The 23,216-nt window shown below is 47.0% G+C and overlaps 1 long non-coding RNA gene across 1 annotated transcript; it reads right to left on the minus strand.

The window, feature by feature from the left end:
* Positions 1 to 1,988: 1,988 nt before the first annotated feature.
* LOC146858852 (uncharacterized) lies at positions 1,989 to 21,410 on the minus strand. Its single transcript, XR_014979703.1, has 5 exons — positions 21,365 to 21,410; positions 21,176 to 21,285; positions 20,989 to 21,096; positions 20,838 to 20,898; positions 1,989 to 3,262 (listed from the first exon to the last, which is right to left on the minus strand). It is a non-coding gene; the product is annotated as an uncharacterized LOC146858852 (long non-coding RNA).
* Between the last annotated feature and the right edge of the window lie 1,806 nt (positions 21,411 to 23,216).

The raw sequence follows: 23,216 nt of genomic DNA on the forward strand, positions 1-23,216 counted from the left end.
TCGCTATACGTGGACGATATCTTGGTATACCTGACGCGACCGGAGCGGTCCATAGGTAGCCTACTTGACGTTTGCGAGTCCTACGGCAGAGTCTCCGGTTACTCGATCAACTGGGCGAAATCAGTGCTCCACACCACAGTTGCCCAGAGGAGTGACGATATCAGTGGCGGAGGATGGTTTCAAATATCTTGGTATTAACATCACGCCTAATCCAGTACAATTCTTTGAACGCAACCTACTTCCGCCCCTGAATAGACTACGGAGTGATGTCAAGCATTGGCACTCCCTTCCACTGATGATACTGGGGAGAGCAGCTTTGTTTAAAATGATGGCTCTCCCTCGGTTCCTCTACGCACTGCAAAACACGCCCATATCGGTCCCAGACTCCTACTTCCAGTCAGTCGAGGCAGAGGTGGGCTGTCTGCTGTGGGAGGGTAAACCTCACCGCAAAGCTCTCTGTAAGCTTGTGCGGAGTTGGTATGATGGTGGAATTGCCCTGCCCAACATACGTCTATACTACGGGGCCTCCCAGCTCATTATAATTAATCAGTGGCTACACGCACCGCAGGACGACCCGGCTTTACGGATGGATAGGCACATGTTGGGATCGAAGGGAGTCCTCCGCGCCTTGTACGATAAATCCTGGAAAAATAAGCTAACAGGCCCCACAGCACACACCGTACAGATATGGTACACGGCGCAGCGCAGGCTGGGTTGGGAGGGGGTGATCACTCAGCAGACGCCGTTGTGGATCTCCCCCAAGATAGGCATGATACACCTAAGTAAAGGTTTTGCGGGGTGGGACCTCATTGGCATCTCCATGGTCGGAGACCTCTGGAAGCGGGGTGGGGTGATCCCGTTTGAGCAGTTGCAGACAGAGTATCAGATGGAACGGACGGAGCAGTTCAGATTTCTGCAAATACAACATGCACTAAGGAAGGCCATATCTAAGGGGACCGTCCTACCCGAATACTCCCCACTTGAGGATCGATTGCTCACGGACCACCTAGCCAAGAAAGCTATATCGCTGACATATCGTAAACTGGTGAACCATCAAAAAGATCCCACAGGGATCCTTAAAAGAAACTGGGAGGCTGAGGTGGGGGAAATGGACGAACAAGAATGGCAGGAGGCACTGGCGTCCCCGCAGGAGGTGGCGATCCCATCCAAAATAAAACTGGTGCAACTTAAAATACTACACCGGGTATACTACACTAGATCCACACTTCATAAAATAGGGAGGGCGGATACTCCGCTCTGCTTACGGGGGTGCGGCCTCCGGGGCACCTTCTATCATACCATATGGGACTGCCCTGACATCAATGTATACTGGAGGGAGGTTATGGCAACGGTCTCCCGGGTTACTGGTCACGATGTCCCCCCTGAGCCACGGATGTGTTTGCTGAATGTGTGGGACGCTACCGATCTTAACCACGCCGACCAAACCTGGGTAGCCATGGGACTGGCGTTGGCGAAGAGGAATATTGCACAACACTGGGGGGCGCAGTCAACCCCCTCCCACGCGTGGTGGTGTCGAGACCTGGACGGTGCCATGATTGCGGAAAGGGTGGTCTGTATTAACAGGGGTTGCCCCCGGAAATGGCAGCGGGTTTGGGGAAAATGGAATACGGTCAGGGGTAATATATGTGAACCCCCTCTACCAGACTCGGAGTCGGAAATGAGTGAATAGAACACTGGCATCGTTACGCTATCAAGGACAGTGGCACCAGGGAATGGGAGAGGCTCTACGATGTAAAAGGAGGTGTGTGGTAATGTAAGACCTAATTGTATAACGGTACTATCAAGGGTGTTGTAATTTGAACTATGTGGTTACAGACTGTGTCTACGGGAGTGAAGCTTGTATTGACAAGAGATGTACAATTAATGATAATAAAAATTGTTTAAAAAAATAATAATAATAATCTGTGGGATACATCTGATAGGATTGCACCTTGTCATGCTGTACAAAGTAGTATGCTCCTGATAACTTAAATGACTAATGATAACCAAACTGAAACGAACAACCCAGTTCAACCCCCTTCTCCACCATCCCCATCGGATACACAAATAAGTGGCACCCAGTCAATCCCCAATAAATAACAAAGAACATAAGTAAGGGAAGGGGAGAAGAAGGGGTGAAGGGGAAAAAGAGTGCAGGAAATTATCCTGAGGGGAATAGCAACGCTCCGACAGAGCCATCACGTATCCGAATAGTCACTGCTGAAGATATGTCCACTCAGCCCGAAAACTTGATTCGAGTCTAGGCTCTCGCTGCTAGATATAGAGGTGGTATGGTGATCCCAGTTCTAACTCTTATACGTCTACTGAAAGTCTCAGCATAGTTACGCCATACAATACACCCTCCATTTGTCGATACAGCTCAGAGATGCTGCACTTCAGCGGATTCCGAACAACATTAAGCTTGAGGATGGAGTCGCCCTTCTTTTTCTTGTCGCTGAGTCGCTGCTGAGGGTGTTTGTACAGAGGTCGTGCTTACTTGTGGCAGATGCCGTCAGCGCGGTGTGGAGCATAGGCAAGCACTAAGCAATCAGACATACGCCCAGTGGATCAGCTGTGCGTAGGTAAAAGCAGCTTTAATGAGCATGTGTATTGGGGAGCAAATTCAGTGTCTGGGGCTCATTACACATGAATTGATTTGAGCTTCACATGTGTCTGGGAGGAATAGCCGCTGGAGAACATCAGCGCTCCAAATGGGAAAGCAACACTTGATATGACATGATGCAGCAACCTCTACGCGACGTGTTCCTTACTGCAATCGTTCTTTAACGATAACTGCCTCCTCCATTACCATTTCGCTAACTCCCGTCTGTGTTTCCCACTGGGCAGCGGTATTGATGGAAATTGCGAGACAGCCTGATTGCCGCTGCAGCCAGTGCCGCTGTTGAAAGGGCGTCGCAAGCATGGAGCACTCCAGCACGCCAGTGTGGTCCAAGCCTCGCCCTCAGGCCCACCCCAGTCCCCTGTCGACTCGGACCACCGAGGGCCGCATCAGGCTCGGAAACGCAGTGTCTGGCTCTCAGCTCCACAGGTACATCCAGTCGCCGCTGTTGGGGGGACTGGATGGCTCACATCCCCAAGACCACCAGCAATGACACGGTAGACCACTTCAGAGCATATTTTCGCCGGCGGGTGGGATTGTTGCTGAGACGGCTCTGGAGCTTTTGAGTCAGACGGCCATCTTGGTCGCCGGGTCGGCCACGGCCCCCGAGTCAATCACATCTTTAATAACTGCCACAGGTTCCTACAAGAAACAAATTACACAAAGGAATATTAGCAACCAGTTTTCTATCCTGTCAATAATATATTCGATTAGTGTGCAATAATAACATTGTAACAAGCAAATACAGTAAACATATGGTTAAGGCATCCTAAAGTATAAAAGATAATAAAAAATAATAGAAAGGAAAAGGTGGGATGGGGGAATGCTGCCAAGCAATTCTAAGGTATCAGCTGTATAATTCTATAGATGAGAGTGTATCTCTTCATCCAGGTTTAACCCATCACTAAATTTGGTGCCAGCATGTAAAATAAAGCAGGATTCAAATTTGTGTATGGCTCCCAGACGATTGTCCCCTCTCTGATTCAAGCTTACTGAGTCTAAGCCAAAGTACTTGGCCTGTGTCCATTCACCTGCATGTTTGTCTGTGAAATGTTTGGCTGTACTGTAGCTATGATCTTTGTTAGTGACGGCTCTCCAATGTTCAGAAGTCCGCTTTTTAACTGGAAATGTGGTGGAGCCAATATACCATAGGCCACAGGGACATACAATAGTGTAGACCACATAGTCAGTGCTGCAGGTGATAATTTTGGGAATTTTCCATTTAGTTGTAACTTCAGATACGTTACTGCTGTACCTGCAGTCCTTACACTTGCCGCACCTACGGAAACCTTTGGCTTGTTTGAGCAAGTTGGTTTCTTTTCTCTGGAGATAGCTATGGACAACAAGGTCCCTAAGTGTAGAAATTCTCCTGTAGGTAATCCATGGATTGAGGCCTACTTTGTTTCTCAGGATAGGATCCTGTCTCAAGATGCCCCATCTGGATTTGAATATTTTACGAAGTTGGTCTGTTTGGCTGCTATTCTTCATGATGAACCGTGTAGGTTCCTGTATGGCATCTTTGGGGATTTTTTCAGAGGATTGTCTAAACAAAATTTCATTTCTTGACTGTTTTTCAACTCGCGCCTCAGCCTGTTTAAGGGTTTTGCGCGAATAGCCTCTCTCTCTGTACCTCTCCCTCATATCTTGTTTGGTTCGCTCATAGCTGACTGTAGAGCTGCAATTACGTTTGGCCCTCAAAAATTCAATATATGGTATATCCCATCTGAAGCTAGGTAGGTTGCAGCTGGAGGCATGCAATATTGAGTTACCAGCGGTTTCTTTCCTAAACAGATCGGTGTGGTTGGTCCTCGCCGTATGGGGTACCACAAGGCTCTGTTATGAGGCCGCTTCTCTTTAATATCTATGTACAACCTCTGGCAGTGATCGCGGAAGAAGCGGGATTGTCACTCTTTTCTTATGCCGATGATACTCAGATCATCTTTTCATTATCGGCAGAAAGCAGTTCTGGACCATCTACCCTGCAAGTGGGCTTGCGCAAAATTGCATCTTGGATGCAATCCAAATTGCTCAAGCTCAACGGGGAAAATACGGAGGTCCTTATTTTTGGAAAAAATGCAGACCTTTGGGGTACTCAACATTGGCCTGTTGAAATGGGACCCCTACCTGTGCCCTCTTCCCATGTCCGTAACCTCGGCTTTATCATAGACAAACTATCAATGAGACAACATGCAGTAAAAACTGCTGCCACATGTTTTACTATTCTCAAGTGGTTAAAAAAAAAAATTTGGATGCTCCCTGCTGATGCCCAAAAGACTGTAGTCTAGGCACTGGTAACTTCACGTCTGGATTATGGAAACATTCTCTATTTGGGCAGCAACAGGGATGTAATGCACAAATTTCAAACGGTGCAGAATACTGCTGCACGACTGCTTTGCAGAATTCCCAGAATGTCTTCTGTCTCTAAGGCCATGAGAGATTTGCATTGGCTCAGGGTGGAAAATCGAACAAAGTTCAAGGCCCTGAGCTATATGTTTAAAATCAAAGAAATGGCATGGCACCTAAATATCTGCAAAACCTGGTACGCCTTTACCAACCGGTTCGCTCATTGCGCTCCTCTGCTCAGGAAGTTTTTGAGATTCCTCGGATTAAGCTGGTAAGAATAGGCGGTCGCTCCTTCTCCTATCTTGGCCCACGTCTCTGGAATTCTCTCCCTCTGTCGATGCGTAAAGAATCTTTGTATTTAAATTTTCGTAAACAGCTAAAAACATGGCTGTTTAATCAATAACCTGTCTAATCTGTAGTGGTTTTTTTCTCTGAGTCTCCTTTTTAGCTCTGCGCTGGGAAACCCTTTTTGGGTAGCTGTGCGCATTATAAAAATAAACATAACATAGTCAACTATTAGATTGATATCTAAGAAATCAATCATCTCTTTGCTGTAATGCATGGTGAATTTCAGGTTAAAAGAATTTTCATTGAGTATCTCAACAAACAGTTTGCGTTCCAGTTCCATTCCCTCCTAGACAAAGAAAATGTCATCAACATACCTCAGCCATTTACTCACATTAAAAATCCAATGTTCAGTTCTGTCATTCCAGAGCACCTGCTTCTCCCACCAGCCCACCTTAAGATTGTAGTAGCTAGGTGGGAAGTAGGTGCCCATGGAAGTCCCTTTTAGTTGTTTAAAGTGCTCTTTCTCAAACATAAAAACATTTTCCCTCGAACAGATATCTATAATTTCTAAGAACATGTGTGTGTGTGTTCAAGATGGTGGATGTTGCGTGTCTTGAAGAAAAACCTGCATGCTTTCATTCCATCCAAGTGCCAGATTCTGGTGTACTGGCTCGCGACATCTAGACAGACCAGCCAGTGGTTTGCGTTCAGAGCCACATCTTGTATTTTCTGCAAAAAGTCAGTAGAATCTTTGAGATATGAGTTAAGATCTTTTACTAAGGGTGTTAGACCTGTCAGCCCTTTGGGTGGTCCCTCCTCATCATTATTTATTTTGTCCCACTTTTGCCTCAAACCCTGTTTGAATTTTTCCTTTTTGGGAACCACCAGACTTTTTCGTGTTGCTGCAGATTCAGGGAGCCATTTTAGCTACCCCTGAAACTTCTGTCTGAGGGCCTGAAGCACAAAATGGTGGCCACCTGTGACATCACCAGCATCCACTGGAACCTACCAGCACCTTCCAGAACATTCCAGGAGATTCCAGAACTTTGTGACAGTTGGAGACCGTTTAGAATGTTGGGAGGATAAGAGAGGCAGTTGGCAGTTGGAGCTGGCAGTTGGCACCTGACTGGTGAAGAGAGAGGAGCACAACAGTGAAGGAGGAAGGAGTGAAGCAGCAGGGGTGGAAACTTGTGCCTGGAGTGGGGTCCATAAACCCACCCTTGATACTTGTCCCTACTGATGGATCCCAGCCTATAGCCCTGTGTGGGAAGAAGACAGAAGAAACTTATCCTAAGGACCTGGACAGCAGGAACAGGCCTTAGAACCAAGAAAACAGCAAGATTCTGACCTGAGAACTGGTTTCCCTGGAGTCCGGCGTCGAGTAGCCTGAAGACCTGGAGCCCGAGGTGGAGAAGCGGCGCTGACTGAAGTAGCAGACGTCGTACCCGGAGCCGCCTGAGGTCGTGAGAGGGCGCCGACGGAGGTCGTGAGGAATACCAGAGGTCGAGGAGGAAGTGAACCGAGGTCGAGCGAGCGGCGTCATCGGAGGAGTGAAGTCCGCCCTCCGGAGTCGTCGGAGACCGAGGTAGAGGAGCACCGGAGGTCGGGAGTGAGGATCGCACTCCGGAGTCGCCCGGAACCTGTGTGAAGGAGCACCGGAGGTCGGGGGTGAGGATCGCACCCCGGAGTCGCCGGAAGTCGACATCGAGGCCAGGCCGGCGTCATCGGAGCCGAGAGCGCCATCGGACCGGAGCCGCCCGAAGTCGACATCGTGAAGAGACTGCCCGACGCCGTCGAATCGGAGGTCGAGATCGAACCGAGGCCACCGACATCGGACCGGAACCGCCTGCCGGCGTCGTCAAAGAACTGACATTGTGCCGAGGCCGCCGAGACCGAACCGGAACCGCCTCACGGCGTCGACACGACTCCAGCGGCGTCGGAACATCAGAAAAAGGGCAGTAAGTGGAGTAGAGGGCGCCTAAGGCCCTGTGGAGACCTGAGAGACTACTCTAAGGGGCTAGGGAGGTGCTGAAACCAACCTGACTGTGCCTGGGGTGAACTGGGACTAACCTAGAGAGGTTGTGTGGAGAGAGAAAGCCAGGGCACTGGTATTCCCCCCTTTGATCTACCTCAGTTTAGGCCTCAGCCTTGTCCCAGCCAGGGAGTAGCCCCCCTCAAGCCTTCCACAACCCTACAAGCTGTGCCTGGGCCAAATCAGCCCATAAGAATTGAAGTGTCATCTGATTATATGAGGGTTGCTGTATACTTTTAATTATTTATTGGGGGTACTGTATTTATTGAATTTTGACCTATTTATTGCTGCACTATATTTATAGGTCCACAGGACTTGATGGTGTACAATATTTATTGGTACAGTATTTATTGCCTCAAAGTATTTAATTGTCTGTATATATTGCACTTGTATTTATGCCCTGTTATTTATGATCACCCCTATTTATTTCATCAAACAGCCAATATTTATTTGACCTGCACTAATTGAAACTTGTATATTGTGATTGACCTATTTATTTTTCCAATCAGCAACTAAGAGAAGAAGATAAAGAAAGAATATTTTCATAATTTTTACGGTGTAGAGTCGTTTTTTGGAACGGATGCACGCATGGTTATTGTATGGGTATATTGTATGCTTAGCACTGCGCCTGTTTCCTGACCACTCGAGCCAAGCTACCACAGAGTGTCCGGAAGACCACCACCACCCCTTCTAGTGTGGGAGTGGTTTTCCAACATAAATTGGTGTTCAGTGGTGGGATAGAGCTGTGCCTACATATACTCAACAATAACTGTGGGTAGTCCATAGGCCTACACCGGGAGTTTTCTCAAGAGCGGCCTTCCTAATTGTGGGTTTTTGTTTTTTCCAAATTTACTCTGGTGGTGGGAGGAGGTATTACTAAAGGTACCACCCTACATTGTTACTGCACAAAACCTGTCCTCTAACCTGAGTGGGCAAGATGGAGTTTGTACTAGAGAATCTAGAAACGTACACTGTGGCCCAACTCAGGGAGTTTTGCCAGCGGGAGGGGGTGTACTGTCCCCCAGGAGCAAAGAAGGGTGCACTCCAAACCAGCTTAAGGGCTTGGGGGGAGGCACGCCGAGAAAGCAAGGCTGAGGAGGAAGACAGGGATGGAGAGCCTGACCCCGAGGGGGCTGAGATGTACCAACCTGAGGTGGGGAACCTGTCAGCAGGGCCCAGGACACTTTCTAGGAAGGGCAGCACTGTCTCTAGCGGGGGCTTATCCAGCGTGGAGTTAGCAGATCGGAGAGAGAAAAGACAGCTCACATGGGATTTAGCAAAGCTGGAGAAGGAGAAGGAGGAACAGAGGTTGGCTCATGAGACGGAGAAAGAGAGGATGGCTCATGAGATAAGACTGAAAGAGATAGAGCTTCAGATCCTAAGAATTGGAGCACCAACTGTTCCTAATGGTGGCAGCCAAGACCAAGAAATCACCAGGGAATCCAAACCTTACCTGCCAAAGGACATAGTAGCTAGCTATGGGGCGGGTGACGACATCGCCAAGTGGCTAGCAGCCTATGAGGTCTCGTTGAGGGCCCATGGGGTTCCAGTGAAGTATTGGGGAGGAGGATTGTATAGGTACATGCCTCCAGCTGGTAGGGATGCTTTATTGGCCCTCGAAGAGGATGAGCAGACCCACTACCCCACCATGAAACTGGCGCTCATCAGAAAGTTTGGACTAACACCTGAAAAGTACAGACAGAAGTTCAGGGGTAGTCACAAGCTGGGCACACAGAATTGGGTGGACTTCCTGGACTATGCAAAGAAGGCACTAGAAGGTTGGATTCAGGGCAGTGAAGTAAGGAACTACGAGGAGCTGTTTGACCTAGTACTGAAGGAACACCTACTCGAGAAATGTTTCCCTGAACTGCGGCAACACCTGGTGGATAGCAAGCTGACCAGCCCCCGGAAGCTTGCTGAGGAGGCGGACATTTGGGCCAGTACCCGGGTGTCCACAAGGGGGACTGGAGGGGATACTCAAAAGGCCGGACAGGGCGCCCCCCAGAAGAAAGAGGGAGGGGAAAAGAAAAAGGAGTTCTCCAAAGGCCCCCAAAATAACTTCCAAGGGAAGGGAACAGGATTCACCTCTAAGGCTAACCCACCCAGAAACCCTAATCCTGGCCAGAGTCAGCAGCCAAGGGTTGTCCATTGCTACGAGTGCGGTGGCGTTGGACACTATAAAGGAGATCCGAAGTGTCAGAAACGATCACCCCCTCCCACTGGAGGAAAGCCCCCCGGAGTAGCTAGTGTAGTGCTCGGGGAGGAGATGCCCTTAACTAAGGGAAGGGAGTGGGCGGGTGTCACTTTAGTGTCCCTGGGAGAACGGGAGATGGTTCCTAAGATCCAGGTGCCCGCAAATACCGCAAAGTATGGGCAGTGGATCACCATCAACGGCCAAAGAGGGGAGGCTCTGAGAGACACAGGAGCCAGTATGACTATGGTGCGTAGCCAACTGGTGTCTCCAGAGCAGGTAATTCCCGATGTACTCCACCCAGCCGCGATGGCTGACGGCAGAACAGGTCACTATCCCGTGGCCGAGGTTCCCTTTGAATGGGGGGGGGTTGCAGGTTCACTTCGAGTTGCCGTAAGCCCTGCCGTGCCAGTCGATTGTCTGCTGGGCAATGACATGGAGCACAACGCTTGGAAGGAGGTGGAATACCGGACTCACACCGAGATGCTGGGTACACCTGACTGGGCCTGTGTTAGCACAAGGTCCGAGACTACCCGAAGAGGGAGTTCATTCCGGCTGGAGCCTGGAACAAAGGCCCAGCCAGCTGCCAGTCAAGGGAAGAACCGAGGACAGGAGGAGCCTGCCTCGGCGTCTCCACCCCGTAGGACGGATAGGCCACCGGAGGTGGTGGACCAGGAGTCTGCGGAGGGGGACGTTACCAACCTGGAGGACCTACCCATCCCGGCCGAGTGGCACGTGGAGGGAGGCCCGTCCAGGGAGGAATTCTGCCGGGGCCAGAGGGAGTGCCCTACCCTTGAGGGGCTGAGGCGACAGGCCGAAGCCCAGGCAGCAGGGAACGTTGAAGGGAACTACAGTGTTTACTGGGAGGATGGCCTCCTCTACAGTGAACCCAAGGCACCCCTACATGGATCGTCACGAGCCTTGGTAGTTCCTCAACGTTATCGAGCCTTCCTTTTGGAGTTGGCTCACGAGATACCATTGGCAGGACACCTGGGGCAAGACAAGACCTTCGCCCGTCTTGTCCCACACTTTTATTGGCCTCAGATGAAAGTGTCGTCCGATACCTACTGCCGGACATGTGTGTCTTGCCAAGCCAGTGGGAAAACAGGGGTGAAGCTGAAAGCTCCCCTGGAACCACTTCCTGTCGTTAGCACCCCCTTTGAAAGGGTGGGCATCGACATTGTGGGCCCATTAGATCCACCAACTACAGCTGGTCACAGGTTTATCCTGGTTCTGGTGGATCATGCCACACGGTACCCAGAGGCAATACCTCTGAGGACCATAACAGCACCTGTTGTGGCTAGGGCCCTGATGGGAATCTTTACCCGAGTGGGTTTTCCCAAGGAAGTTGTGTCCGACAGGGGGACCAACTTCATGTCAGCATATATGCGGGCAATGTGGAAGGAGTGTGGAGTGACCTACCGGTTCACAACTCCTTACCACCCCCAGACCAATGGTCTGGTGGAAAGGTTTAACAAAACCTTAAAAGGCATGATCAGAAGTCTGCCTGAAAGCCTGCGGAGGAAATGGGACGTCCTCCTACCCTGTTTACTTTTTTCATACAGGGAAGTGCCACAGAAGGGAGTGGGCTTCAGCCCCTTCGAGCTTCTGTATGGGCACCCTGTACGTGGACCTCTTAACCTGGTGAGAGACGGATGGGAAAGAACTCCCAGAAAGCTCCCCCAGGATGTGGTGAGCTACATGCTGGCCTTCCGGAGCCAAATGGCTAAGTTGTGGAAGCAAGCTTCTGACAACTTGGAAGCCAGCCAAGCAGTAATGAAGGCGTGGTATGACCACAACGCTCACCCGGTGGAGTTGGAGCCTGGCCAGAAGGTGTGGGTGATCGAACCAGGAGAGCTTAGTGCCCTCCAGGATCGCTGGTCAGGACCCTTTGAGGTGTTGGAGAAGAAGGGTCAGGCTACCTACTTGGTGGACCTGAAGACCCCTCGTCAGCCCCTGCGGGTGCTGCATGCCAACCGCCTCAAACCCCACCACGAGAGGCCCGAAGTCATCTTGATGATGGTGACTGACGGAGGAGAGGACGTGGAAAGCGAGCCTCTCCCTGATCTGTTTGCGTCTCAGGAAAAGGATGGGTCGGTGGAGGGAGTGATTCTCTCCCCATCTCTAACTCCTGAACAGCAGGAGGACTGTCGCCAGGCCCTGGGGCAGTACTCTGCGTTGTTCTCCCTTGTCCCGGGTAGGACTCACCTGTGCGTCCATGACGTGGACACAGGAGACAGCCCACCTGTGAAGTCCAAGATCTACCGGATGTCAGACAAGGTGAAGGCCAGCATTTATAGTGAGGTCACTAAGATGCTGGAGCTAGGAGTGATTGAACCTTCTAGCAGCCCCTGGTCCAGTCCGGTGGTGTTAGTACCAAAAGCTGCATCACCGGGTGCCCAACCAGAACTGAGGTTCTGTGTGGACTACCGGGGACTGAATTCAGTGACCAAAACTGATGCTCATCCGATCCCTAGGGCGGATGAATTGATTGACCGGCTGGGAGCTGCCCAATATTTAAGTACCTTTGACCTTACTTCAGGGTACTGGCAGATCTCTTTGACTGATGGAGCAAGGGAAAGGTCAGCCTTCTCCACGCCCAGTGGCCACTACCAGTTCTGTGTGATGCCCTTTGGGCTCAAGAACGCACCTGCCACGTTTCAGCGCCTGGTAAACCAGATCCTCACCGGAATGGAGAGTTTCTCTGCTGCTTATCTGGATGACATAGCCGTCTTCAGTAACAGCTGGGAGGATCACTTGCGTCACCTGCAAGCTGTTCTCCAGGCCCTGAGACAAGCTGGATTGACGATCAAGGCCAGCAAGTGCCAGATCGGGCAGGGGTCGGTAGTGTACCTTGGACACTTGGTGGGTAGGGGAACGGTGCAACCCCTCCAGGCGAAGATCGAGGCCATCATGGCCTGGGAACCCCCCAAGACACAGACTGAGGTCCGAGCATTTTTGGGCCTCACGGGATACTATCGCCGCTTCGTGAAGGGGTACGGTACCATCGTAGCCCCTCTCACGGAGCTCACGTCCAAGAAACAACCTCGACGGGTAGTCTGGACGGAGGCTTGTCAGCAAGCCTTTGAGAAATTGAAGAAAGCCATGTGCGAGGCCCCGGTCTTAAGGGCCCCAGACTTTTCCAAGAAGTTCATTGTCCAGACAGATGCATCAGAACATGGCATTGGGGCAGTGTTATCGCAACTCAACGAAGAGGGTCTGGATCAACCCGTGGTCTTCCTATCCAGGAGACTACTTCCCAGGGAACAGAAGTGGAGTGCAATAGAGCGGGAAGCCTTTGCAGTGGTATGGGCTCTGAAGAAGCTGCGGCCATACCTGTTTGGCTCGCACTTCCTTGTTCAGACCGACCACAGACCCCTTCGTTGGCTGATGCAGATGAAAGGGGAGAATCCCAAGTTGTTGAGGTGGTCTATTTCCCTACAGGGGATGGACTTTCAGGTGGAACATCGGCCTGGAGTGGACCACGCCAATGCAGACGGTCTCTCAAGGTATTTCCGCCTTAGTGATGAGAACTCCCAAGGGGTTGGGTAGCTCTCCCCACTTTCAGCTGGGGGGGACGCGTGTTAGACCTGTCAGCCCTTTGGGTGGTCCCTCCTCATCATTATTTATTTTGTCCCACTTTTGCCTCAAACCCTGTTTGAATTTTTCCTTTTTGGGAACCACCAGACTTTTTCGTGTTGCTGCAGATTCAGGGAGCCATTTTAGCTACCCCTGAAACTTCTGTCTGAGGGCCTGAAGCACAAAATGGTGGCCACCTGTGACATCACCAGCATCCACTGGAACCTACCAGCACCTTCCAGAACATTCCAGGAGATTCCAGAACTTTGTGACAGTTGGAGACCGTTTAGAATGTTGGGAGGATAAGAGAGGCAGTTGGCAGTTGGAGCTGGCAGTTGGCACCTGACTGGTGAAGAGAGAGGAGCACAACAGTGAAGGAGGAAGGAGTGAAGCAGCAGGGGTGGAAACTTGTGCCTGGAGTGGGGTCCATAAACCCACCCTTGATACTTGTCCCTACTGATGGATCCCAGCCTATAGCCCTGTGTGGGAAGAAGACAGAAGAAACTTATCCTAAGGACCTGGACAGTAGGAACAGGCCTTAGAACCAAGAAAACAGCAAGATTCTGACCTGAGAACTGGTTTCCCTGGAGTCCGGCGTCGAGTAGCCTGAAGACCTGGAGCCCGAGGTGGAGAAGCGGCGCTGACTGAAGTAGCAGACGTCGTACCCGGAGCCGCCTGAGGTCGTGAGAGGGCGCCGACGGAGGTCGTGAGGAATACCAGAGGTCGAGGAGGAAGTGAACCGAGGTCGAGCGAGCGGCGTCATCGGAGGAGTGAAGTCCGCCCTCCGGAGTCGTCGGAGACCGAGGTAGAGGAGCACCGGAGGTCGGGAGTGAGGATCGCACTCCGGAGTCGCCCGGAACCTGTGTGAAGGAGCACCGGAGGTCGGGGGTGAGGATCGCACCCCGGAGTCGCCGGAAGTCGACATCGAGGCCAGGCCGGCGTCATCGGAGCCGAGAGCGCCATCGGACCGGAGCCGCCCGAAGTCGACATCGTGAAGAGACTGCCCGACGCCGTCGAATCGGAGGTCGAGATCGAACCGAGGCCACCGACATCGGACCGGAACCGCCTGCCGGCGTCGTCAAAGAACTGACATTGTGCCGAGGCCGCCGAGACCGAACCGGAACCGCCTCACGGCGTCGACACGACTCCAGCGGCGTCGGAACATCAGAAAAAGGGCAGTAAGTGGAGTAGAGGGCGCCTAAGGCCCTGTGGAGACCTGAGAGACTACTCTAAGGGGCTAGGGAGGTGCTGAAACCAACCTGACTGTGCCTGGGGTGAACTGGGACTAACCTAGAGAGGTTGTGTGGAGAGAGAAAGCCAGGGCACTGGTATTCCCCCCTTTGATCTACCTCAGTTTAGGCCTCAGCCTTGTCCCAGCCAGGGAGTAGCCCCCCTCAAGCCTTCCACAACCCTACAAGCTGTGCCTGGGCCAAATCAGCCCATAAGAATTGAAGTGTCATCTGATTATATGAGGGTTGCTGTATACTTTTAATTATTTATTGGGGGTACTGTATTTATTGAATTTTGACCTATTTATTGCTGCACTATATTTATAGGTCCACAGGACTTGATGGTGTACAATATTTATTGGTACAGTATTTATTGCCTCAAAGTATTTAATTGTCTGTATATATTGCACTTGTATTTATGCCCTGTTATTTATGATCACCCCTATTTATTTCATCAAACAGCCAATATTTATTTGACCTGCACTAATTGAAACTTGTATATTGTGATTGACCTATTTATTTTTCCAATCAGCAACTAAGAGAAGAAGATAAAGAAAGAATATTTTCATAATTTTTACGGTGTAGAGTCGTTTTTGGAACGGATGCACGCATGGTTATTGTATGGGTATATTGTATGCTTAGCACTGCGCCTGTTTCCTGACCACTCGAGCCAAGCTACCACAGAGTGTCCGGAAGACCACCACCACCCCTTCTAGTGTGGGAGTGGTTTTCCAACAAAGGGAAATAGAAAATGGTCAAAAAAAATGGAGGTGTTTTCTAGGAGGCTGTTTTAGATGAAACTATAGGTCTCCCTGGTGGTTCCTTTGCATTCTTGGGGATTTTCGGCAACAGATAAAATGTGGCTGTGGTGGGTGTTTCGTTTTTGAGAAATTGTTTCTCATCCCAGGTGAGAAGTTCCCTCTCATGCCAGTCCAGTATCCGGTTAAAGTATCTCTTTTGTATGTTGATCAGATATTTTTTGTCTACCCTACCATAGCAAGGTATGTCATTCAGTTGGCGATATGCCTCTATCGTGTACATTTATCTCGTCATGAGTACGACGTTGCCTCCCATATCTGAGGGCCTAATGAAAAGGTTGTGGTCATTCTGTAAACTTTTAGCAGCCTCCCATTATGTTATAGTCATGTTTTTACGACATGGAGTGGTCTTAGTGAGTTTTAAGAGGTCTTGTGTCACTAGGTCACCAAAGACATGGATATGATCTTTGGCAATGAAGGATACATACTTGGATATAGCCCTGAAATCAGTGGAATCTGCCTCCCCTGTTCGTAACCCAAACATCCGTGTAATGTCACCTACGTGGGTGGGGTCAAAGGGATCAATGTGTTCACTCGTCCCACTGGGTTGGCTTTGCTGCCCTAGATAACTCATGAATCGTAATGTGGGGATGTCCTCGATTGTTAAACCTGGATCGTTACTATGTGAGGTATGCCGTGTTCCTAAAGTAATTCCTTTGCTATTGCGTAGAGTATGCATTTTGAAAAGTTTCAATTTGCATTCAATTTATAGAGATCGACCCGGGTTTGGGCAATAATCAAAACCTGCCTCAGGACAGAATGACAGGCCGAGTCATAGGACATTTTCTTCTTCATCTGTTATAGATCAATTGGTCAGGTTAATTACCGTTAGTTTCCGAGTGGTGTCCCCCATTATATTTTCTTTGATATCTGGCCTCTTGTTCCCATGTCAGTTGTCCTTGTGCTACCTTCGTCTGTCCCTTTTGGAGGAGGCGAAATTCCTCAGAAAAAGACTGTTGCTCAAGTCTGCCTGATTAAATACGGTCTACTGACTCCTAGTCTGAGCTGAAATCCATTATTGATTCTTTCTTATTAGTTTCCATCATCCCTTGCGTTTGCCTTTCCCTAATTCAGATCTCACCGACAAATTTTCTGGCGAATGTCAGGATGCGGCCTGCGGTGTAGTGTGTAATATATATATATAACCTACTGGCAGTCGCCAGTAGGTAGTTATAGTTAGGACCTATTTTCCATAGGAAATCCGCAACATTCTATTCCCAATAAGTCTGGCGCCGGTTGACGAATCCTCCCGAAATTTTCCAAAGCTTTGGCCAGATCCGCTCCGCTCCTACCCTGAAAGTTTTGCGGTGAACCGTCAAGCGGGGGCCGAGAAAAAAGGGGGGTCCCAAAACACGTTTTCCCTATGCAATTTCCCATAGGATCTGTCGTCGCAGCTACAGCCCGAACCGCTGAACGGAATGACACCAAATTTGGCAAAGAGGTAGTCCCCAGTTCGGACTCGTGCCTTTTGCATATATGGTGTGAATCCGTTCAGTAGTTCCTGAGAAAATTAGAGATAAAAGTACATATATATCTATGGCCTCGGAGGATCCGCGCACCCTACCCGCACCGTAAGCGCACCCTCCCCGAACCAAGCGCGCACCCTCCCGATGGCGCGCTGAATGCTTATTGGCTGTCGAGTGTCTCTCTACATTCGAAATCAGGAACTGTTGGCGGCCATTTTCTACCTCGGTAGAAGCGAGGCTGAAGAAGCAAGGGGAAAAGTGTGTAAAACATACAAAGGGGGCAGAGTGGAAATATTCTAACCCTCTAGAGGTGCTTAGGGGGTCCCAGAAGGACCCCCTGGGGCCCCTTTAAAAAAAAAAAAATACGGCGAAATGCGCGCACGGTGCGCGCATCCTATCGCGTTGGATGCACGGATCCTCTCGCGGTGGGTTCGCGGATCCAAGGGGAAAAAAATGAAATTGTTGGGAGATAAAGATTAACCTTAAGTGTTTTGTTCTTGAGTGGCTCTAAAAAGAGCCGTTGTGTTCATTCAGAGTTTTTGGTACTTATAAGTAAGTACCTATACAGAGTCTAAAGTTGTTGAGGAAGACTCGGTTTCCTTCATCAGTAAAGTGTACTCCATCTCTCCTATACATCTCTTGCATATGAAAGCAGCACGCACCCAGCGCGCATCCGCGAAATTGAATTAAAAAAAATTATAGTATTAGATGTATAAATATATTAGTTTTAAGACTAGTTTAGAGTTTGTCTTCAATTAATATTCACATGAAATACATATATATGTTTTTTTAAATGTTAAATACTTCGTGGGATCCGCGCACCTACTGCGTCATAGACGCAGATGACGCATCGCGGAAGCGCGTAAACGTCGCGTTACGTACATCGAACGTGTCGCGTATAGGCTGGGAGTCGCGTACTGGTCGCATAGCGATCGCGCACTAACCACGTACCCGACGCATACCATGCGCGGACGCTATCGTGTAGGAATCGTGAACGGTGCGCTTAGGGTGCACGGATCCAAAAACATTTAAAAAAATATTTATAAAATAAAGTTTTGCACATATAGTTCAAATAATATTTTGAAAAATATAAAAAAATATGTTTGAAAAAGCAATTAACTTCAAGTAATATTTTTTAATTTTCAAAAGAATTAATTGAAAAAATAAGTTTAAAAAATGGTGATAAAAAAGTCTATAAAAAACAAAATTAATGAATTTGACACACTGAATTAGAAAAATATACAAATCCAATCAAAATCATTACACATGACATCTTCAGAGATAAGTTAAAGATAGGAATTAGCATTTAAAAAACCTTTGAAATTCACTGAAAAAAACATAGGTTTCATGCACGTTATAGTTAGGAATTGGCATTTAAAAAACCTTTGAAATTCACTGAAAAAAACCAAAGGTTTCAGGCACGTTATAGTTAGGAATTGGCATTTAAAAAACCTTAGAAATTCACTGAAAAAACCATAGGTTTCAGGGGCGTTATAGTTAGCTGGACATTTCCCTCGTACAAAACCCTAGAAATTCCCCTGTTATAGTTAGTTCAGCTAACTATAACTCGTGCCCCCGCAATGCACTGCTGATGATGTCACATATTTCATCACTCATGACATGGTCAGAGACATCACTGATGACATCTCAAATGACATCACTGATGACATCACTGATGACGTCATCCATGTGATAAATTAGTGCATCTTCTCACACCCTAATATAACCTTTGATACACCGACTCAAAATTTCAGACGGCCATTTTGACAACCATAGATACTCCAATACCAATAACTACTCACCCACTCATTGACTTTTAGGTCTACATACATGTCCACTCACTCACCTCTACAGTCACTCATACTTACAGTCACTCTGTGCATTTATACACCTATATAGACACTCACACACTGCCAATCATCCATTGAGGTACTGACACATCTAGTCAGTCATGCAAATAATTAAGCACAGTAAAATGTACTCACCTATACAGTTAAAAACACTCAAGTTCACTTACTCATAAAAATACTGACAAATTCTGTGTCTTCCTGCAGAAAAAACAAACAGCACATGACACAGATATCCTTGCACTATGGCGCATACAGCCACTCCCAAAATCCCACACTCTCACATATAGACAGTTATATACTCTTACACACATATACACTGCGTTTCACATATGCAGTTACTGACATGTACAACTGAGATATACATTCAATCACTTACACACACCCAACCATACAGTGAATCACAGATGCACTCTTAAAACCATGCACCCACTGAATCACCCACTCACACATCTAGTCACAGAGTCACACACACCCTACCCACACAAACACTCAGGCACCCATACAGATACTCAGACAACCAATCAATAACCCATATAGACACTCATATAGCTATTCACAAAACCATGCAGCCACTTATACACCAACACACAGACACATACAGACATTCACACAGTTTAGTCACTAGTCTGCAGTAAGATACATTTAATGACTCACTTATAGAGTCAGTTACGCACCTAGAAAATCATCCATTCACACACTTGTACACCCACTTATTTTTCAACAGGCCTTTCCCTATATATATTAAACATATTAAAACTGTTCAGAAACACATACTCAATGGATGATGTCATCAGTGATGTCATTTGAGATGTCATCAGTGATGTCACTGACCATGTCATGAGTGATGTAATATGTAACATCATCAGCAGTGCATTGCGGGGGCACGAGTTATAGTTAGCTGAACTAAGTATAACAGGGGAATTTCTAGGGTTTTGTACGAGGGATATGTCCAGCTAACTACAACGCCCCTGAAACCTATGGTTTTTTCAGTGAATATATAATATTTTTTTTTTCACTGAAAAAAACAAAGGTTACAGGGGCATTATAGTTAGGCTCAGATTTCACTCATATAAAACTGCAGAAATTCAGCAGTTATAGTTACCTAAAATAACTATAACTTACATCATTGCAATGCACTGTTTATGACCTCACATATTACATCATTGATGACATCTCAAATGACATCACTGATGACATCATCCAGGGAGTGTAAGTTTTTTGTTAGAGTTTAGGATTGTTAAACACATATACTAAGCTACTACAAAACTTAAATGAGTATACTAGGTACACTACTTGTTGGACTTGGCCTTTTTCGCAGGGTCATCCCAGAACTTTTTGCCTTCCTCCTGTATTTTTCTGACCTGTTGGGGGGTTTGTGACTCTGGGCACTTTATCACTACGGATCAGTGCTAAAGAGCATATGCTCTCTATTGTAAACTCGGTAAGATTGGTCTACACCTGTTTAGCATATTTAATTTAGCCATCAGTCCCTTGTACAGTGGTATACCATATACCCAGGGCCAGTAAATTAAATGCTACTGGTGGGTTTGCAAAAAAAGCAGAGGTGGGCCCTATACAGCACCGCTAGATTGGGCCAGTAAATTACAGAAAAATGAAATATCTAGCTGACCATTTATTGCGCGGTCAACTATTAAACAGAATAAGACCAAAATCACTAATAAGATGGTCACATCATTTAATTATTCTTTTTCTGGAAGATTCTTATGCATTTAAGAACTACACAACGTAGAGATAGGACAACATTTCATAATTTACAAAAATTCCAAACCACAAGTGCAATTATAACACAATCGATAAGTGATTTCACAAGGTGACAAAATAAAGTGAAAACATGAAGAATGAAACATATACAAATCAATTTAAGCTCCTACCAGTCAAAAAAAGAGCAATAATGAGGTAACCCGTATATCCATCAACACCATTTAAATGGAACACACTAGGGAAACCATCCAACGGCGGTATTAACATTTCATGCAAGAGAGGATATATAATTTGGAAAAAGTTTTCCCCTCAATTGTAATACAATTTAGAACACTGACTAATCCCCTGTTGGTCAAAATTGTGCCAACACGTTTCGAAACCCTTTGTATTCTAAGAGATTCTCTTCAGGGCTGTGACTGGATTCTGTGAAACCTTCTTTAAAAGGAATATTTTTTGAAAACTAAACTAGAGCTATCCCCTCCTTTCCTCCGTATTAAACAACACTGTTATGAAACTGCTAGAAGGTGTGTACCTGTTATTATTTCGAAAATCTCATCAAGATTGTTGAAGGCCCGTTTTTTTCATGTTGTTGACCTAAGGCTTGAAACATGAGCAGGTAATCGACGGTTAAACGTGAAATGAATTGAAAAACCCCAAAACGAAACTGGTAAAGCCACAGAGAACTCATTTCTGACTTACTTGTTGCTCTTGGTAATGTAGGCAAAGTTTAGGAAGTATTGGGTGAGTCAGGTTTTATTGTCTGGAAAGAACAACAATACGTCATCACTACCTTTGCAAATATTTTCAAGGAGGCATGATCCAACTGAGGCAAACAGCCAATGGCACTTACTTTAGAAGGCACGAGCGCTACATCTTCCGTTATATTGCTTTCTTTTTCCGGTGCTGCACTGGAGAAGCTTCTCTCGGTGTCAGCAGGGACTATAGTGTATGTTTAACTCTGTAAAACATGATGGGGATTACAAAGAGTTTATCTACATATTTCTAGTTTATTCATGGTATTAAAAGTTCAAACTTACTTCGCAGTGTGTTATGCACATTACAAAACCTTCTCTCAGCAGCCGAGGTTAATTAGTGTGGCCATGAAGACAGATGATTTTCAAGCGCGGGACGCACATACATTAATTATCTGTGAAAATAATTACAAGATCTCTCAGTTAGCTCCTTGATCGGAAAACCGAATGCATAATAGCTAAGGAAAAACTCACGTTTTGATTCCCAAACAGCTGTCCTTTAGTCAGCATGGCTCCCGTCTTCCAAACAGAGCTGGTTCAGTTGAGCCTAGTTATTCAGAAGCAAAACGGACTTCCTGTTCCAGAGCCACCGTTTGAGAGAGTGCCAGAAAATGAATTCTAGGTCTTGTAGTCTCTTGTAAATATTAACCCTTCTGGCCATGTTAGAGGCTTTGTATGCTGGATTTTGATTACTTATAATGCATGAGTGTTTTAATATAGTACATTAGTGTAGCCATGAACCGACGTATACATCAATTAATAGTATTTACGTCATAGATATTTCCGACATTTCATTTAAATCTGATGTGGCACTATTACATTTGAAAATGAGGTAAGCCTCTTTTTGTAGAAGTGTTCTTTCCATATCGCCACCTCTTGGTGTCTGTTTCACCACACAAAGGACTGTCCATTTATTGTCTCTGTCACTGTGATTAGCTTGTGTAAAATGGCTTACCAAAGGTGCATTCATCGCTTTTGTGCGAATTCTCGATCTATGTTGATTTTGCCTATATATAATTTGCCACAAGGGCAAGTGATTCCATAGACAACATTTTTTGTTTTGCAGTTCGAGAAAGGCTTGTGAGTCCCTTTAATGGTGTTATGTTCAAATATGGAACCTTCACAAGTGGTTTCACAGGACACTCAATTCCCACATTCGTGATGGCCTTCGATTGGTTTTAAGTTCCATTGCGAGCAGAGGTCATGTTTTTTAGTTGATGGAGTATAGTCAGCTCTCACCAGTTGTTGCCCTATACTCATTTCTTTCTTCATAGCGAAGAGGGGCCTTTCAAATGGACATTCCAGATCTTGGAGTAGGTGCCAATTTTTAAGGATCATTTGTCGAAACTCGTTAGTGTGTGGACCAAAGGTCGATACACACACCATTTTAGTCAGAGGTTCCTTCACTCTCTCGGTGCGAACCACGCACGCCGTTTTACTTGTTTGAGCAGTCTTTTAGGATAGCCTCTTTCCTTCAGTTGATCACACAAGGCTGATGCATGACTTCAAAGTCCTCATTCCTTGAGCAGTTCCTTCTGATCCTTAATAGCTGACCATACGGTAAATTATCCCGGAGGTTCCTAGGATGTGAGCTTTTGTAGTGAAGGATCGTGTTCCTATCTGTTGGTTTGCGATGAAGGGTAGTCTTCAGTTCCTCGTAGTAAACTTGATGTCAGCATGTCTTGTATTTAACCAATCAAAGAAAAGAAGTAGACTTGATTCAGTGCCATCCCAGAGGCACCAGATATTGTCTATGTAACAATACCATTTGACCAGATGTTTGTAGGGATTATTTCCTAGGACGAATTTCTCTTCGAAACTGGCCATGAAGAGGACTGCCATCTCTGGAGCAAAGGGACATCCCATGGCGGTCACTTGGGTCTGAATATAAAAAAAATCTTTGAACTTGAAGTAATTTTTCTTCAATGCAACTGATGCTAGTTGGAGGAAAAATCAGTTAGGACCTGGTATGGGTGTTCCCGGGTTTCCAAGTATGATTCCAGCGCTTCGAGGGCCTCTTCTTGGGGAATTTGTGTATACAAAGATTCAACATCGAATGAAACAAGCCATTGATTATTCAAATTGAAATGAAGACCTTCCACTTTATTTATAAAATCCATTGTATCCCTCAGATACGAAGGAACCTGCTGGAGAAAAGGTTTGAGGAAGATGTCCACATATTTGGAAATTGGCTCTAATAAGAAGTCACAACCAGAGTCTATTGGTCTTCCTGGTGGATCCAAAAGTTGGTTATGAATGTTTGGTAAAAAATACATCACCGGTGTTCTGGGATGATCTTTATTTAAAAATTCATACTCCTTTGGAC

The sequence above is a fragment of the Triturus cristatus genome, chromosome 3_2 (assembly GCF_964204655.1).
Source record: "Triturus cristatus chromosome 3_2, aTriCri1.1, whole genome shotgun sequence".
Taxonomy (NCBI): Eukaryota; Metazoa; Chordata; class Amphibia; order Caudata; family Salamandridae; genus Triturus; species Triturus cristatus.